Here is a 14,824-nt window from a genome sequence, read left to right on the forward strand (position 1 = left end):
TTAAGGTATGATGGTGTACTTCTTGCCTTGAAATAAGGATCTTGGTAGGTACTCTTCTGCTGGTGTAGTCAAATGATCAAGAAAAATAAATTTCAGAGGGCCAAGTTGAAGAAGTGTCTATTCCCTAATAAATAACATTGTTTAGAGAAGTTTGACTGGGACAACATAACACTGGAAATTAGTGCAGATATGAACAGCACATAACATGGTACAAAAAATTGACGGTGCTAAGGTAAAGGGACCCTTGAGCAAGTTGCATTCGAAAGGGGAAATGAGAACAAGTTCCAGACAGATCTTTTTCCAGAATTAGAATTCAAAGCATCCATTGTCATTTCTGTATCACATATGGCATTTCGGATAAGGGTTTGCCTGGTAACTCAATACAACTCGGAAAGCTACCCTCCACCCTCATTCATGCTATTGTTCTTACATTACCATTTCTAAGTGGACACACTCAATAAAATGACCTTGAAATAGGGAAGCTGTTTACTGTATATAATTAATAATATCTTCTCCTTCTTCCTTTCCCCTAGTTTTAGCCACGGAACCAGGTTTTTTGTAGTGGGTCATTAAAACATGAGTCACAACATAGCTACAGTGATCTGGTGAAATCAAAGTTTGATTCTGGCTGGGTTTTCAACCAATGAGAAAAAAATGAAGACTTTCAGCAAAGGGTCATTTAATGCTTATTTGGATTTCGTCATAGTTAGGTAGCATGAGGTATGGAACGCGTATGGGATGAGATTCATGAGCTGTGCTTTTCAAATTTGGAAGCAATGTTGCCAAAATGAACCTCTGCGGGATTCAATAATCCGTAGTTAGCAAGTACTTTATATACTTTTCATTTATTTCGAGTAAATAAAAGTTTCATGCATCTGTAGTTTAGTTTGTGTCTTAATGAAGGAAAGAGCGAGTTAATTGAAATGAGAAATCTAAAAATACTGCATCAAATACACATACCAGAGATAAAAAGAAAAGGGTAATTAATCTCTGCTTCTTCATGAATCATTATGTATGTCTTTTCCAGTGGAATCCAATGAAACTTCATTTTGTAGAAATTATCCGAAGCAAGGTACGATGGTAGTGCTTATTTTTCCCTTTTTATTTACTTAGGACAGAAGGGACACAACATTAGGATCTCTGCATAACATATTAAAGAAAGAAAAATACTACATAAGGAAGGAATAGTTGCTGCTACATATAAACTATTCTAGATATACTTCTTCTATTAAGCTCATAAAACTTTTAACTCGTCTTTTATTAAATTTAAAGTTTGTTTTAATTCAATACAAACAAAATTTACGTTCAACTAATCTCTCGACCAGATTAAATTAACGTGAGCATTTTGACAGACAGTAGAATCTAAATTTTGATTCGAGTTTGACTTTGATATTACTTTCATATGAAATAATGATAAAAAAAAACACAGTAGATGAGAAACTTGGAAGTGTATAATCCTTGTGAGTGAAAGTATTATAGTGTTGACTAAAATAATATTATTCCTGAAACTACATGCTCTTGGTCGAACTTCTTTTCTCCTTTTCTCCAAAGATCGTAAGAAGTTATGATGACATGAAATAATAACCTATACCAAAGTTTTGGCGTTAATTGGGCATATTCACAAGTAACACCGCATAAAGCAAACTTGCTTTTTATCATTACAGATATACACGAAGAATTCGGTGGTTTTCTTTTCATTTTTGTTTTATTTCTTTGATTGAACTCGTGTGGGATACTGAGATAATCCTCGAAAATCTGAAATCAATTATTCAACAGTGTAGTGTATACGTACAGACACACATATATTTATTTTTTCATATCAAATCAAGAAAGCAACACACGCAACCGCACGCATCGCATGACACTGATATCACCCTACCCGATTTCAATGGAGTTTGCACGGGTAATTTCAACGGGGTAGGTTCGATGCCAGCCACAACTTGTACGATACCAGCAAAAAAAGTCTTCGTATTCAATATAATCCTATTCATATATGATGAAGCTTAAATTCAATTATCATGATATTCGGTTAATTTCAACACCAATTTCTACCTTTAATCTTGAATAATTAATATATAACTAAAGAAATACCACACATGCATGTATACCACTGTGTGAGCATTGAACGATGAAAACTACATACATGTCGTGTATACGGCAGAACAAGATTGAACTACGTAACTGAAAATTCTATGAAGCTGTTGTTGATCATTTTTCATTGTCTATATTAATCGATTCACACTCAAAAAAAGAAGCCGAAAGGAAAGAAAATTAGAGACTAAACAAGCAGTTCCTCCTTTTTGAAGTAGGAAGGAGAAATCCGTCTAACAGATCATACCTATTACATCCCTTGAAACAAAATAACATGATGAAACGTACTAGAGACAATGAATAACCCGGCATGTACATTAGTTAATCGTCTTCCCTTGTTTCTTGATAAAGAAAAGAGATGATTGATGGAGGAAAAGAAGGAGAAAATAAAATCAATATAAATAAGGCAGAAGTCACCTTTACCCAGAACAAAACTACTATTCTGCTTGCTTCCTCGTCATGGTGATCTCCAACTTCTTAACCCAATGTCATTGTGTTTCCTCGAAGGAGTGGAATACGGTATAGGCATCCTTTTGGGCAAGAACCCAGAGAAGTGACCGGGATGTTGAGATTTAGGCCTGAATTTGAAGACGTTGGTTGCTCTAGAGGCATGGCAGTGGCCCAGTACGAAGAGAAACAAGAACAAGCAGATAGCTAGAATACGAGGTCTCCGATGCAATACCATGTTGTGTTGTGTTGTGTTGTGTTGTATGACGGTGTCAGTATATAAGTGATGAGGATTGGGAAGAAGTGAAAAAGGTGGCAAGGATGTGGTTGAAAGAGGTGGAAAGAGGAAGAGACATGGGCTGATAGATGCGACGGAATTGCGTGTGGGAAGAGTTGAATTTGTGGAGTGTGTTTTGGTGAAGAGAAAGAGTTGAAACTGGGTCAGGGGGAGGGATAGATAAAGAGATTGAGTCAAAAGGAATTGAGATGGTTCTACAAGAAGAAGAGTGGTGTTAGAAGCAGAAAGGTGAAAAGGGTGGAGAAAGCTTTTTGGAACGGGTCTTATGGGGTGGAGTGATTATTTAGTATTATTGTTATTAGTAAGATTAGTATAATGAGAAGGAAGAAAAAGAATGAGGGAGAGGGGGAACAGTATGTGAGATTTGTTCTTGGTTGAATGGGTGAGAAAAAAGAAAGATAGAGGGGTTGTGTTATGTCATCTTTTTTATGGTTTGGTGAGTGTTAGGACCCACCCCTTTAATTAATGGCCGACTAAGGAACTCAGAACTGTTGTTTTAGACCCCTCCATTACTGGAAAACTTGACCATTTTCCGTATAACCTTTTGTAGCCTCTGATTTGAACTGCTTTCTCTGCTTCTCTCTGTCTTTAACCCATTCCCCTAATTAAAGGTGCCACTGCATTGCCCTGTCGTTGTGCACCAACAGTAACTCAACCGCTACTACTCTCCCACATTCCTCTCTCTTTCGGATATTATACCTACATTTTCACATTCACAACAAAATCTAGCCACACCATCCATTTATCCACTTTTTCACTCATAACTTCCAACCCCACCTATGCATTCTTTACTTTTAGGACAAATTCCCACAATGCCAACTTATGGATTACATTTCATAAGTTTTTTTTTTAAATGACAGCATAAGTTTCTTTCTTTGTTCTAATTCATTATAAAAAATATCATTTATATTCTATTTCATCTCATTCTTTGTTACCAATTCAAAGATTCAAAGATAGTCCAATGATTAATTAACCAACCTAACTTCCCAATTGCAGAGATTAAGTAAAAAATCGAAAACCCAAAATTTGTTCAAGGAAGTGTTGTTATCTCAAATTCAGAGGCAAACTGTATTGGTCAAATATTTTTTTGAAATACTAACATTCAGACTTAAACGTGGAGAAATATTGAATGCTGAGGTCCAACTGATTGGCAAGCATGCAGAGACAGAAAGGTGCACGCCCCAACTCCAAGCAGAAGAGAAATAAATGAAATGTCAGGGCTTTTGGGTGGACCCATTTCTTCTTCATATCTAATAACAAAGTTCATCACTAGTATACTATGCATGTATATATATATATATACTTCATCAACCCTTGTGTTGTACCTGGCTGTGACAGAAGCAGTGCTCTTTCAATGCCTTTCCTCAGCTCATAAAACCCTTTAGGATGGATGGGGCATGCCTTTGGGGCTCAGTGCTTCTTGCCTGTCCCAGCAATGGCATCATTCATGCAAGCAATGCATTTCCTATCTGCTTCTTTTTCTCCCTGTCTTCACTTTACACTTTTGGCTCTATTGTAGAAACTTTTCAATGCCAAATGCAGGTTTCAATTTGTCCATATGACTGTTCAAATTTTCAGTTCAAAGCAGCAAGCTTACCTTTAAGCGGTCACCATTTTAATAAGACACATCACAATGCTATATATGATAATTTGATTATTTCATCAACAGCACCAACTTTTCTCCCTGTGACGTCAAAGGGGTTGAAATTTATTGCTTTAGATGACCCAATTGAAGGTAGCCCATAAGTAAACAAATTGAAACGTTATGGCATTGGGGATCGTGCATGCAAGCACACATTACAGAATTTAGGATGTCACTGAATTAACCACTGGATCCTATGCATCGATCACAGTATGTGAAGTAGTAATAATAAATAATCAACAGAATTTTGTCTAACTGGTCCTACATGAGAGATTGTTCAAAAGGAACGAGGACAAGGCGAAGTATATGCACCACCACCACAGTCCATGGACACGTATTGTATTGAGCTTGCGATTCATTCAAGCCATCTGCCATGAAAAAGGTCACCTCTTATACTATAAGATCGTCCCACTGATTTGATGGCATATTAAGATTGGACCCCACTTTTGGTTTTGTAACGCTGCCAAAGAAAATTACAACCTGGTGCATCACATGTTCTCCCTTTCCTTTATGGCTTTCATGATTCATGACATGGTACATTTTCTCAGAAATTTTTCATCCCTCCTCCACCTGCCCATGCACGACGACAACAGAATAACGCCAAAGATCGGTTTATCACCAAAGTGAGAATATATAACCGTAATCAACACAAATCCACGCTGAAATCCCCCCCTTTTCTTCTTTTTCTCTTTTACTATACTCAACTTTGTTTCTTTCATTTTAAGGTACGTGTTTTATGTAATTACTTCTTTGCAAACTTAGACACTTTTGTTACTTAATAGGGTTCAAAATCCATGTCCATATATGATCAAACATTTGCGCTGTGTGAAGGAACTGTTTGCGATTTAAATTATTGATTAAAGAGGTTGTATTCCTATATACCTATGACTATGAGGTAGGAGAAAAAAACAGACACATGCATGCTAGTTGCCTAGTTCCCTTTTTTGTGGGTAATTTTGTTGGATGTAAAAGCAACAGGGACCCGAATAATGGATTCAACTATACTACTGCATGGGAACAATTTTTAATTGATACACACGCACATACGCAAAGTAACAAAAGAAGGTGGTTGGTGTGAAACTATTCGAAATCTAATCTATGAGAAATGCAGTTACATTATTCATTATCTGGTGACTGTTTATGCCGGATTCCTGTTGGTAAGTGAGCTGGAAAAGCTGAAAGATAACACAAACATAGCTCCGAAGACTTATCTGTACACGAAAACAATTGACAAAGTTCTTGTCATTGCTCATGTTCAATAACACAACGGAATCGCGTGGAAACAAGTAATTAATTGAGCTGGCACATTACTCCAGATTATCAGATGTACATAATCATGCAATATATACACGTGTATGATCGTACGTGCATGGCAATATGGCCCTGACAGAAGTAATGCAATGAGGAAACTTTTATGTGTGTGACTAAAATAATGCATTCTAACTTATGCTATACATAATGTATGTATGGTACACGTTAAAGTTTGAAAGGAGGTGAAAAAAAAGTTATCTTCAGAGCAAAAAAAAAGTTAGTTGAGAAACAACTTATTTAAAATAGAACAACAAAAGAAAAGAAAAATGCATAACAATCTATAAGGTATTAATAACAAGTAATGAAATGCACTTGACCCATAATCAAACTACTAAAATACATACGTATGGTAATATCATTGTGGGCCAAGGTCACATTGTTCACCGTCACGGTCTAAATCTAGTTTTAGCAGTACAGATTGGAGTACAGCCAAGGAATGTGTATGATTCCATTAATGAGTATATAATACTTTCCAAACTACCTTATAAAAAAGTTATATAAGATTGTATTCGAAAAAAATTATGATTTCTTGAAAAATAGAGATATTATTTTAATGTTTTTTTTAATTTCTAAAAATATTAAAGATAAAATGTCAATCATATAATAACGTTAAGAGAAATGATACTGTTGGGTCTATTGAGGAGAAGGTTAAGTGGGGAGACACAAACTCCAATAACATATGAGTCGAACCATATAAGGAATTGACATCACTCTCTACCCAAAACCTTAAGAGAATGAGTTAATGGGTCTTTTATCTTTATATAATATTCTACTTTCTCATTTTTATCCAATGTAGAACTTAGACTCACACTTGGATTCCTAACAATGATAAAAAAAAATATCAAGAATTATTTATTTTTATCCAATGTAGAACTTAGACTCACACTTGGATTCCCAACAATGATAAAAAAAAATATCAAGAATTATTATGGTTAACCCGTTTGAAAGAGTTACACCAAATTTTTATTCAATATGACAAATTAAATTCAGTCTTTTTGAGTTTTTAAAATGTAGGCAAAAACAAAAAGCAAAATAGATAACCAAAAGATCAAAATCCTATAAAAATTTTAATACAACATTTTGTCACAAAAACACTTTATTACTCTAATAAAGAACTACCAAAATAATACACACAAAAAAAAGCAAGATCACTTGAAAAACCTAAAATTGTAAAAAAAAATAAAAATTAAGGTGATATTGAATATAAAAAAAATACATTGGGTTTAGAGATAAAAACACAATATCTCCTTCTCCTGTGTGTCTCTCTCTCTTCCTCTTTTTCTCTACATCGCAAGGAGGAACCTCCAACTTCTCTCTCTCTTCCTCTTTTTCTCTACATCGTAAGGAGGAACCTCCAACTTCAGTTTTGATGACAATGTCATGGAACATGTTGAAGAAGTAGTCACCTCCACCATCATAGTAAAATATTCTAGTCTTGGTACCAAATCCTCCAATGTTATTGTTGTTGTGGATGCCAACACAATCATCGAATCCGACGAAAAGTTCTATGACCTGGTTAACCAGTTCATCTCCATAACTGTCTCGTCATCTCCTATTCTTGGTTTTTGTGGTATCTTTTGTCAAATTAATTCAATTAGATAATCAGAAGTAAAAGTCGTTGATCTATATTTCAATGGATATAAAATTTCTTCAATAAATGTTACTGACTCCACTATTACCAATTCATTTCGATTCGTTAAAAATTCATCAAAAAAAATCTTTATCAACAAATTTTTGACGTTTTTAACAAATTTTTGATAGTCAATAATATTGATTTTTCTTGACAGAAAAAAAAACATCTTAATTTGTCCCATCTTTTTTTTCATTAACTTCTTCAACCAAACATTCTTGTGGAGCAATTCCAGTTTTATTCTCTCACTTCCACATACACTTTCTTCTCTTCAATTTCTGACTTTTCTTCCACTTGAGGTTCACCTCAACAGTTCATTGGAATTAGTTACAATGTTCTTTATTCTACAATGAATAGAAATTAATTTAGCAAAATTACTGCAACAAATCTGAACACCACAAAATAGCTCTCACTTATTGTCTAATTTTAACATTTAAAAAAATATATATTTCATTGTTGTTCAATATAATTGCTTTAAGAAACAATAATCTTTCACCACATTCACAAAGTCTTGGTCCAAAATGCGAAGATCCCAACTATGCTGTTGAGGAGGATGACGACTCGGTAGACTTCGATCCAAATCCTCCTCGTTGTTCAAACCCTAAAACATTGTGCCTAGCTTATTTTAACAAAAAAAAAACACTTGTTACCACTTCGTTCATGCTAAAAAAAGTTATTTTAATACTATATATATATTATTATTGATTTCATCATCAAAGTAATGATTTATAAGATTCCACAATTTTTTAGATATTTCATATTATTATTTTACTGTTAATTATATTCGAATATTAAAACAAAAAATAAAAAATATCTAAATACTAAATATAACTATACTAACATTTCTACAATACAGACACGTAATATCTTCTTTCCACTAATGATAAAAAAACTCAATTAAGTAAATTAGATCGTAACTAATCACGAAAACTGATTTGTCATGACAAATATGGATGGAAACATACATTAATAAATGCAAATAGTTGTATTCAATATTTGCTTAAGACAACAAATTGTAGTAAGCATAAAAAAGATTACGTAATTAATAGTTATCAACGACCGTAGTGATTGGCAACCAAACCTTAATTCATTCGCGTACTCGTTCCATATCACAAACCCAGATTAATTAAAGGAACTGTATTATTTTAGAAACCGTTGGTCGAAGATGTTGTAAACTACCAACCCTATGAGGTACAAGAGAAGGATTTAAACACGTCTTTGAATTTGAAACGATGACTTGATACATCTGAACTTTGGAAAACACAGCAATACTCCACAAGAGAGTAGTTGGATCTAACACGACAACCACAGCCTGTGTTCTCTCTCCGATCTCAACATTTGACTTGCGTTACGTCTTCTGATCTCATCTACTTGTGTTAATTATTTGTTTTTCTTCACCACCAAGTCATTATCCGTGTCCAATAACGCCTGAGGAAAAAACGTTTAAAATGTTCAAAGTGTCGGACATTTATTCAAACAACAATTAATTGAAGAAAGGAATACAGTGGGAAAAGCAGAAACTGGCTTGGAGAAACACCACCTTACAGATTGAGCATAGAAAACGTTAACCATACGAAATAGAAAAATAATGTTCTTACGCGGAGTTTGTCTCGCAAGTTGATTAAAAATTGACTTCCTACAACTTTCAGTCTATGATAATAATCTTGTGTTTCCCTCTGATTACGTTATTGACTTACAGCAGTAGAGATAATATAAAAAAGTATATTAAGGCAACAATGAATTTGAATATGAGTGCATGGAATTGGATTGGATGAACATTGGAATTTGGAAGTTTCCCAAGTTTGACTTGGCAGTGTTAGGCAATGCCGTATTATGGTGCATCAACACCAAATTGGACTTTAGGGTTATTCTTTGCGGGCTTAATGTGGATAACAATTTGGATTTTGGTTTGCTTTCTAACACCAACTCAATCCGACCCAACCAACCCAACCGAATCCTAAGGTTTGGTCAAATATCACAATTCCACCACACCAGTACAAACGTTTTCACTGTCCACTCCACGCGCTCACACTCGCGTCGTCTTCATGCAAACTCACCATATTTTTGTCTGTAAATTACATCACTGCTACTGTTCCTGCACGCACAGCCTTTGACGTTTCATAACACTGCACATGCTATGCTATGCTTTGCTCTGCTTGCTAGCTAACAGCTACTCTTTATTTCTATCATTTATAATCAATTTTTTTTTCTAGATATAGTAAATGGCTTGAAGAGGTTTTTTCACCATAATTTCATTTTGAAAATTATTAAAAGGGAATGAGTTTTAAAAAAAAATCGAATATGAATAAATAGTGTCAACTTATCACGATTTCATAACAAAAATTGAAATGAGTTAGTTACATATAAATTGAAATCGTAGTAAATAATAATTATTTCTATAAAATTAAATATTTAAAATTGAAGTTGTTATAACTTGAGTTCACTTCAATTTTAGAATAAAATAAACTAAAATTTGATCATGTTGGGACGATTTAAGTTTTAAATGAAACGAATTAAAGTCGTAATGATATAACTTCAATTTATTTTATTCAAAATTTTCATTTTATTCTAAAACTGAAGTGGTGAAAACATGATACAATTTTACTTTTAAATTATTTTTTACAAAAATATCATAATTTAAGACAACTTTAATTCTTTCTTCAATTTTCGTTATAAAATCATGTCAATTTTAGACAAATTTTCCATATGCCGACTTTTTTCGAAAACTTGTAGCAGTAATTCAATGTTTTCTGGAGTTTCTTTTTGCATCAAAAAGAAAAAAGAAAAAGAAAAAATTGTAGGAGGAAGCATTGTGCCCCTCCCATACCAAAGGTTGCTTTCGGTGCCATTATTACACTGTGAGATATAATGAGTAATCATCTTTCTTTTCCTAACATTCTTTTTTCTTTTAATTTATACATTTAATGCGTAGGAGCCCACGAGGAATTCGTATATAGTCATAGGACCCATTCATTTTATATACTAATTTATGTTTCCATTTTTGTCATTTATATTAAAAATAACTCTAAAACGTAATAAAACAAAACTTGTTTACCGATGAATATTTTATTTAGAAATAAATATATGCAAGTAAATATTCAATTTGATTCGAACCATTTCTTATCGTATTCGATTAAATTCAAATTAATATAAAAATAAAATAAAAAATACTTTTTTAACAGGATTCATTTTTTCATTTACTATTCCGGTCAAAGTCTCAACAGTTCTATATAATATAATGTCAACACGTCGTTTGATTGAGATTTTCAAAGTACGACACTGTTTTATCCTTGTTTCTTGAACTTAATACGACACTGTTTCTTCCTTGTTTCTTCAACTTAAAAAGTCAAAAGCATAATAAATATCAATAAAGTGCTTACATAACGAATAAAATGTTTCAAGAGTTCTTAAAAAAGTGGATAGAAATGGATAATATTTTTCTTAAAAAATAACGCGATAAATAACAATAAAAAATTATATTTACTCTGAATTTGGAGTAACTTAAAATTACGGATATATATTAATTTAAATCGAACATGAGTTTTCCTTTGTGCACAAAACACTCGTTTACCTATACCGCACAAATATCACCTTTGCATAATTTATCTATTTGATCTATATAAATTAATCTATCGATATGGTAATTTTTTGTAGGACTTAATTAAAGCGTGCTAAATGGAAAACATTTACGCATGTTAATTAATTCAGAAAAACAGTTTGATTTCATGTACGGTTCTTATAATGAATATTGATAAATTAGTAGTAGCGTTTGAAGGACCTTTATCAAATTTATTTTTTTCACTAAAACCATAATTTACATTGGTGGTTTAAATGTGACTAACTTTTAATGTTTTCTCCGTTCCTAAAAGAATGCAATTTAATCTTCTTTCAAGTTAAAATATGGTCTCCCCTAATACCTTTATTTTAAATTAATTAACTTATATATTTTTGAAAAGAATAATATTATTTATAAAAGTAGTATATTTTTCATGGTCGTAATATTCCCTCTGTTTCTTGTCATTTGTTGTTTAAGGTTATTCTGTAATATGCTTAAAATATAACAAATTTTCTTAATTCTTATAAAATATAGTTGTATAACTTCTCGTCTCACTTTACCACTTCATTCTATCTATGTGTGTAAATTATTTAAATATTAGACATATAGCCGTCTAATAAAAAATATATTATTTGAATTAGGGTGTGTAATATGTTTTTATTATATGAATTTATATGCGAAATTACAATTTGTTTTTCTTAAAAAATTTATTAAAAAATTCATTCACATACTTTAGTAATATATGAAATACATTTGCAATATTAAATTTTTGTTGAAATGTTTAATTACGTGTTTAGGAGATTGAAAGATTTACATGTGTAATTTAAAAAAGTTATTTTTTATTTATTTTTTCTTTTACACTTTTTTTTTCTCTTTTCTTTTTCTCTCATTAATCGTCAAGATTAGTATTTCTTGCGATTCCTATAATTGACTAAAGACACCACCGACAATGTTAATCACCACTTAAGGTGTTGTTGACATTCACATTCTTTTTTCGTCTTCTCCTTCTTCAACATGCACACAAATAAGGAATCTTCAAGTGTTACGAATTTGAGGATAAATTCTTTCAAGAAATATATGGCTATCTTTTGAACATATATAAGAAGAAATTGAGAAAACAAAATTTGTAATTCAAAGAATATATGACAAGGTCAAATATCAAAACACGTCTCATTGAATCATATAATGTTTGATGAAGGAAGAAATTTAAAGAAAATGAAGATCACAAGCATAATTGAAGAATAATTTACAAAAATTAAGTAAATTGTAATTTTATTTTAATTTTACAGAATGTTAAATTTGTTGAATGAGCTAGTTTGTGTTTGCTATGCGAACAGGTCTCAATAAGTGAAATATGCATTTGTAATTTTTGTTTGTTATTTTTATGTGTCTTAGGCTTTGGGCTTTAATTTAAGGTTTCTAAGTTTTGTTAAACGTATGTGCTTATATATAGAGGTACCAAAAGTTATGTAAACACTTTTGAGTCGTATTATATGCATTTGCATTCTTTGAGAAAAAAATTCTCTTGCTACTGGATTAGAACTTTTAATTCTTATTAAATATCAATATCTTTGTGGTGAATCTTTACTTGACTTATGCATTCTTCTCTGATTTATTTTTATTGTGTTTTTTGAGGATTAAAATTTTGTATTGGATAAGATCATATCACACACCACGAACAATCCAGCCAAAAACTCAAGCTTCTCCATCCACACACTTATACTACCATGTTGGATTGTCCTCAAGGTGGAGATCGTAACTACCGTAGTCGTGTGCGAGTAAAGAAGGGAGGAGTAAGAAATGCATTTTTTCTATAGGAGTGAGTGAGAAAAGCATGTATGTTGAGTTTTGCATAATTTGATATGGGAAAAGAGTTCGAACAATTTAGAGGAAAATATGATGTTGAAGGCAACAGAAGATACAAAAACAGATTAAGTTTTCTTCAAAGAATATATTTTTTTATTGAACATTATTTTTTGATAAGATTATTCCCTCCTTCTAGTTTTACAATTTGTTGTTTTATTGTCTTGAGGTAGAAGGGTGGATAGAATGGGTGGTTTAATGAATTCCTTTTAAGAGAGAAAATGGGGATGATGGCATTTTCCATGGTCAACCACAATAGCATTTTCTCAATATCTTTTATTAACAATTTGGTCATGGTGATTCATAACTATTGATAGTTGGCTTTGATACTGCTTTCACTTGTGCAAAATTAGAAACTTGATGTCAATAACAATTATGTGATTACTTTGTATATCTTGTCCTTCATGTCCTTCACATTGGAAATTAGTATGTCGCAAAGCAGTAAGCTTATGACTTACTATTTGTAGTGTTTAGCCACTATATTACAAATAAACACGAAAATTGATGATTTTGGAGGAAATTGAAGCGTAATGTACATGGATGGAGGTTGGAGAAGATGAAGTAATGAATGTATGATCTGACTTTTCATAGATGTGTGAAAAATAAAAGAAAGAAAAGTATACTAACAACGTTTATGAGTGTTGTCAATGTAGTTGACATTGTAAGTGAATCTAGTTAGATGTAACAAGTAATCCCTGATGTTGAAAAAAAGATGAAAAGAAAATATATTTTTTTTAATTATATGTCAATCATTTGTACAAATCTTTTATTTTGCTCAATATTACCAACATTTTAATAAAAACTAAATATCAAATGAGAACGATATATTTCATGTATTACTATAATATAAAATAAAATTTTCGGAATAAAATAATAAAAAATGGAATATATGGGAAATCATTAGTAATAAATTCTTAGAATTGTTTCAGTCATATTAAAATTAAAAATAAACAACTTCATATTTGATTAAAATAACGTCATAGTTTTAGTAAATTCATCACATGACGAAGATGAAAAAATTATTATTATTGTCATGATAAATTTGGTAAAAGTATCTCTCAATATTATTATTTTAAAGATTAAAACCGCAATTTATATGATGGAAGTAGTAATGGGTAAGCCATTTTCAAAATAATTTGATTAAAATAGTATTTTTAAAAAAAAAATCAAATGCATTATGTTGACCTGTATAAAATGTAAATAAATCGAGAATAAATTTGAAAAAAAAAAGTTTGAATAAAAAGTAAAAATATCAGTAGTTAATTTTTCAGAAAATTAAAATTGTAGTGTTTGTGAAACAATGCATAAATTGAGACAAGATAAGTCAGATAAGCAGAAAAAGTTTGAACTTTTATGTGAAAACTTTGTAAAGTAGATTGTTAGTATAGAATTAAGTGACAACTTTTTGTAGAGTAGCTAAATAACAAGTATAAATTGAAAATAATTTGGATTCTGAACGTGTGGGAGTGAGCGAGAGTGAAATACCATGGGCATGATGATCATTTTGTAAGAATATGTGAGTCTGGGATGACGGAGAGATTCTACCGTGACTCAAACATGTTTATTTTCATTTTAAGTAATTAAGATTGATTTAATCTCAGTAAATTTAGATTGATTTGTGATAAACGATGAGAAATAAGTTTGTGAAATAAAAGAAAATAGGGAAATAATAGTTTAGTATGAAGAAAAGGGTAAGGGGTTTACCCCACTTGCACTTGCAGGTGCAGGTGCAGGTACAGGTACAGTCGGAGGTGGGAGGTGGTTGTCGTTGTCGAAGGTTGGACTCCCCCAACATACGGATGATGTAATGAAGCCGACCGATGGAACCGTCGCTGGGACCCACTCCCTCACCACCAAAGTAATTTCAATTATAACTCCTTCCTCTGTGGTCCCCTCTTTCCCACCCCCACCTTCTCCTCCTCATCATACGCAATTATTTCCCACCCTCCGCACGTGTCAACGCTTTTCCCATCCTACCCCTCCCAA

This window comes from Vigna angularis, chromosome 1 (genome assembly GCF_016808095.1).
Source record: "Vigna angularis cultivar LongXiaoDou No.4 chromosome 1, ASM1680809v1, whole genome shotgun sequence".
Classification (NCBI taxonomy): domain Eukaryota; kingdom Viridiplantae; phylum Streptophyta; class Magnoliopsida; order Fabales; family Fabaceae; genus Vigna; species Vigna angularis.